Source organism: Peromyscus leucopus, chromosome 6 (genome assembly GCF_004664715.2).
Source record: "Peromyscus leucopus breed LL Stock chromosome 6, UCI_PerLeu_2.1, whole genome shotgun sequence".
Taxonomy (NCBI): Eukaryota; Metazoa; Chordata; class Mammalia; order Rodentia; family Cricetidae; genus Peromyscus; species Peromyscus leucopus.
The window spans coordinates 107782734-107788733 of NC_051068.1; positions in this window are offsets into that span (position 1 = coordinate 107782734).

A 6000-nucleotide genomic window follows, 5' to 3' on the forward strand; every position below is an offset into this window, starting at 1 on the left:
CATATTGAAGGGGCACCGAATGTAGAAAGAATCACACACCAAAGTGCTAGGGATGCAGCTAAAATGGAAAACAATCAACTGTGTCGCTCCTATTAAGACCAAGGTGTTCTAAGAAATATGTAACCAGACCTAACAAAAATTTAAACCAATTCAGATAATTCTGAGCAAGGTCGTAGCTACAATTGTCTCATCTTTTTTTAATATACTTTTAGAACACAACACAGGCTTTTTGACTTTTAGCACACAGAAGTTCCAAGCCAGTCAAGATCCTGTCTAGGCCAAGAAGATCCTGTCCCCGACACCTAAATCCCAGTACTCAAAAGGCAAATGCTGAAAATCAAAGCCAGCCTGGTCCACATAGCAAGTTCTAGGAGTGTCAGGACTACCCAGTAAGATGCTCTCCCAAAGCAAATCAACTTTCTATTTTTTTAAAGATTTATTTATTTATTATGTATACAGAAGAGGGCACCAGATCTCATTGCAGACAGTTGTGAGCCACCATGTTTTTGCTGGGAATTGAACTCAGGACCTCTGGAAGAGCAGTCAGTGCTCTTAACCTCTGAGCCATCTCTCCAGCCCCAACTTCCTATTTTAAATTATTATTCTATTATGTGGCCTGCAATTTATAATGTAGACCAGGCTGGCCTCAAACTAAGACATAATGCAGGCAAAACATCCATATCCATAAACATAATAAGTTAAAATGTTCAAAAAAATTATGAAGCCAGGAGTGGGGTGGATTTCTATAATCCTGGCAGTTAGGAGGATCACACAGAAAGGGCCAGCCTGAGCTACATAGTGAACTCAAAGTAAGTGTCAGCACCCAGGGTTTTAAACTTACCATTTTCTACTTTGGTGTGGGGTGAGGAGGGGCGGGGGTGGGCGCTGCAAACATAGCTCAGCCGGTAAATGGCTTGTCTACTGGAATCCAGGGTTCAATCCTAGCACCAATAAACCAGGAGTAATCAAATGTGTTCTAGCCCCAACACTCAGGAAGTGGAGGCAGGAGGATTCAAAGTTCAAAATCGTTCTCAGCTACTTGGGGAATTCAAGGCCAGCCCGAGCTACGATTCTATCACGAACTATACTTTATTTTTAAAAGTGTTTTTACGGAGGCTGGAGAGATGGCTCAGCGATTGAGAACACTTATTGCAACAGGCCCAGGCGGGCAGGCGCCACTGTGATGACCAGATATGTGGTGGAAAAATAGGAGGGAAGGGGAAGCTGAGCAGTCTGCACACTGGGAGAGAAGCAGAGCTGAAGACAAGACAGTGGCGAGGAGCAGGCTGATACGGGTGGCCTATGCTTCCGCCTGGGGCCATGTGATGCCTGGGCCTGTGCTGCCGCCAAGGGCCATGTCTGGGTCCATTGTCCTACTGCGGCTGGGGGTGTGTTGTTGCTGTTTGTCACAGTGCGGGTGTGTGGGTTTACTCACCAGCTACAGTTTGTGTTGACACCCATGTCCCCTGTTACCACAAAAGGCCAGACAGATACCCCAGACATCTGAGGCCGTGTTGATGTCTGAAGGCCATGCTGCCACTGAGACCATACCAATCTGAGTAGTCTGTGCGGCCACCCGAGACCATGGTGACGTCTGGGCCTGAGCTGTGACCAATGACCATGTCTGCATCTGTGGCCTTACTGAAGCAGGGATCTGAGATGATGTTACCACCTGGGGCCATGGGAGAGAGCTGCCCCTGACCCTCCCTGAGTGGGGGGGGGCTGTCCCAGTGGAGGCCCAGACTGACCAACTCAGATAGCACCCAGGCCCACATCCAGGGCTTTGAGTTGGCACTTCCCAACATCTACCTCATCTATGACCTGCTGAAGCACATGAAGAGACTGGTCCTGCAGAACCATAGCAACAGAATCTCCATGACTCGGGAACAGCAGGATATCTGAGAGGAGTTTCAGTTAGGGTCCAGTATTGATGGTGTACCAGAAGCCAGAGGCCTTGAACCAGATGAACAATTCCTTGCCATGAACATTTGCAAGTAAAGCTGTTTGAGCAAAGGGGTATACTGAATGACACACCGCAGCTCCCATGGCCACTAAGACGAATGGAAAGGTGATGGAGAGGCTGGGAAGATGGAGGAGTGAAGTGTTTTTCTTTTTTAAATTTTTTTTAAATTTACCTTTTGGGGGGAGGCCTTATGGGTGGAGGGTGGACATGGAAGGACTGGGGAATGAGTGGGACTGGGGTGCATGGTGTAAAATTCCCAAAGAATCAATTTTTTAAAATGTTAAAAAAAACAAAAAAACAAAAAACAAACAAACAAACAAAAAAAAAACCACTTATTGTTCTTGAAGAGGACCTTGTTCAGTTCCCATCCATGTGGTGGTTCACAACCGTAACTCCAGTTCCCATGGATCTAATACCCTCTGGCCTCCATAGGTACCTGAATACACATGGTGCATGTAAACTCACGCAGGCACACACACACACACACACACACACACACACACACACACATTTTGAAAGAACTTTTACAAGTGCTAGGGTTGTGGCTTGGTAGAGTGCTCATCTAACATGCACGAATACATGAATTTGACTACCAGCACTTCATAAAACTTGTCATGGTGGCATATGCCTATAATCTCAGTACTTGGGAAATGGAGCCAAGAGGGTCCAAAGTTCTAGATCTCTATTGGATCTATAGTGAGTGTGAGGCAGTCCTAGGCTGTATGAGCCTTGGTCTCGAAAACAAACAAACAGTAGGAGAGGCTTGCTGTGCAGATATGAAGATCTCAAAAAGCCATGTATGGTGAGTTCCCTTGTGATTCCCCATGCTGGGAAGCACAGACAGATCCCTGGAGCTCTCTGGCCAGCCAGCTTTGCTTATTTTATTTTTTTTTGTGTGTATGCAAACTTTTAAAAAATTCTTCTCATACAATACATCCTGACCCCAGTTTCCCCTCTCTCCATTCCTCCTGCTCTTCCTCATCTCTCCTCTCTCACAGACCCACTCCTCCTTTTCCCTTTAGAAAAGGGCAGGCCTCTCAGGGATATCAACCAAACATGACCTGGTACAGACTCCTGCAGGCTCTGTGATTGCAGCTTCTGTCTTTGTGAGCCCCTATGAGCCCTGCTTAGTTGATTCTGTGGGCTGTGTTCTCTTGGTGTCCTTGACCCATCTGGCTCCTACTGTATTCTGAAGTTTTCCTGTGTCGCATCCAATCCTGTAGTCGCTCGGACCCAATTAAACACACAGAGGCTTATATTACTTACAAACTGTATGGTCTATGTCAGGCCTCTTGCTAGCTAGCTCTTATATTTTAAGTTAACCCATTTCTATTAATCTATGTTTTGCCATGTGTTCCATGGCTTTACTGATCTGTTGGCATATTGCTTCTCCTTTGGTGGTGGCTGGCATCTCCCCCAGACTTCTTGTCTCTGTGCTTGGATTTCCCGCCTTCCTCCAAATTGCCTTGCCATAGGCCAAACGGCTGTATTTATCAACCAATCAGAGCAACACATATCCACAGCATACAGAAAGATATCCCACAGCATCCTACAATTCTTCCTCCCTCTCTTCCCCCAGCTCAATGGGGAGAGACCCAATGGAGATCTCCAATTTGGGCTCTCTCTCTCTCTCTCTGCCTAATGTTGGCCTGTGGGTCTCTGCATCTGCTTCCATCAACTGCCAGAGGAAGCCTCTTTGATGATGATTGGGCTAGGCATTAACCTATGATTATAGCAGAATATTTTCAGGAATCATTTCATTTATTTATTTTTCAATCCTACGTCTCTGGGGTATCTAGCCTCCGGTTCCTGGTCATCCAAGCCTTGTCCTGTAGGTGGAGTTTTCCTGTCCCAACTCCCTGCTCTCAAATAACTGGCAGCTGCTTCCCAAATAACTGACTCAGAGACTTATAAATTATAAATGATCGGCCAATAGCTCAGGCTTGTTACTCTTACATTTAAATTAACCCACATTTCTTATCTATGATTTGCCACATGGCTCATGGCTTGTTACCTCATTTTCTATATGTCTTGCTTCCTCTGCGGCTGGCTGGTGTCTCCTCTGACTCTGCCCTTTTTCTTCCCATCATTATTCTAGTTTAGCTGTCCTGCCTATACTTCCTGCCTGGCCACTGGCCAATAAGCTTTTATTAAACCAATTTGAGTGACAAATCTTTCTTTATAGTGTACAGTGTACAGTCTCCACAGCATTGTCCTGAATGGGTCCCTCTTATGGTGTGGGCCTCACATTAGACCAGTCATTGGTTGGCCACTCATTAGGGCTACCCTTGTAGAATCCTGGGAGTTTCTACTGCATTAAGTTTCCACATTGTCTTTATTACTAATTATAAAGGAAGGTTTAGTTCACTGTGGGCAGCATCATCCCTGAGCAAGTGGTCTTAGCCTGTAGAAACTAAGCATGAGCCACTGAGCAAGTCAAAGACTGAGCCAGCAAACCCTGTTCCTCCGTGGTTCCTCCTTCAAGGTGCTGAGTTCCCACCTTGACTTCCCTCAATGATGGACTGAGACCTACATGATAAAATACACCTTTGCTCTTGTGTGCTGCTTTTTTTTCTTTTACATTTGTTTTTACATGCATTTATTTATTTATTTTACACCCGGACGGCAGTTCCCCTCCCTTCTCTCCTCCCATTGCCTCTCCCCACCTCTCCTCCACCTCCCTTCAATCCAATCCTCCTCTGTTTCTGTTTAGAAAGGGGCAGGCCTCCCATGGATATCAACAAAGCATAGCATATCAAGTTGAGGTAAGACTGAGCTCCTCCCCTTGTATTAAGGCTGGACAAGGCAACCCAGTATGAGGAACAGGTTCCCAAGAGCCAGCCAAAGCATTTGGGACAGGCCCTGCTCCCATTATTAAGAGTCCCATAAGTACACAACTGTCACATATATGGAGAGGGCCTAGACTGGTCCCATGTAAGCTCCCTGGTTGTTGGTTCAGACTCTGAGTTCCTATTAGCCAGGTTAGTTGTTTTTGTGGGTTTTCTTTTGATGTCCTTGACTGCTTTGGCTCCTACAATCCTTCTTTCCTCTCTTGCACAGGGTTCCCCAAGCTAGGCCTAATGTTTGGCCGTGGGTCTCTGCATCTGTTTCCATCAGTTGCTGAATGAAGGCTCTCTGATGACAATTGGGGTAGTCACCAATCTGATCATAAGAGAAGGCCAGTTCAGGCTAGGTTATTCACTATTGCTATGAGTCTTAACTGAGGTCATCCTTGTAGATTTGTGGGAGTTTCCCTTGCATCAGGTTTCTACCTGACCCCAAAATGCCACCCCCTTTCCAGTCATCTCTTTCAGAACTCTCCCCCTCCATCCACTTCCCACACCCAATCCTCAAGTTCCCATCCCCACCTGCTCCTAGTCCACCCAGGACTCACCTATTTCTCCTCCCAGGGAGATCCATGCGTGCCCCCTTGGGCCCTCTTTGTTACCTAGCCTCTCTGGGTCTGTGGATTATAGCATGGATATCCTTTACTTTACAGTTAATATCAACTTATGAGTACATACAATGTTTGTCCTTCTGGGTCTGGGTTACCTCACTCAGGATGATCTTTTCTAGTTCCATCCATTTGCCTTCAAATTGCCTGATGTCATTGTTTTTAACAGTTGAATAATACTCTACTGTGTAAATGTACCACATTTTCTTTATCCATTCTTCAGTTGAAGGGCATTTGGGTTGTTTCCAGGTTTTGGCTACTACAAATAAAGCTGCTATGAACATAGTTGAATAAATGTCCTTGTGGAATGATTGAGCATCCTTTGGGTATATGCCGAAGAGTGGTATAGCTGGGACTTGAGGTAGATTGGTTCCCTACTTTTTGAGAAGCCACCATATTGATTTCCAATGTGAGCCTTGCTTATTTTATAAGTTCTAGGCTAGTGAGAGACTCTATATAAAAGACCAAAGTGGGAACCAGGTGGTGGTGGTGGTGGTGGTGGTGGTGGTGGTGGTGGTGGTGGTACACGCCTTTAATCCCAGCACTCAGGAAACAGAAGGAGGAGAATCTCTGTGAGTTCAAG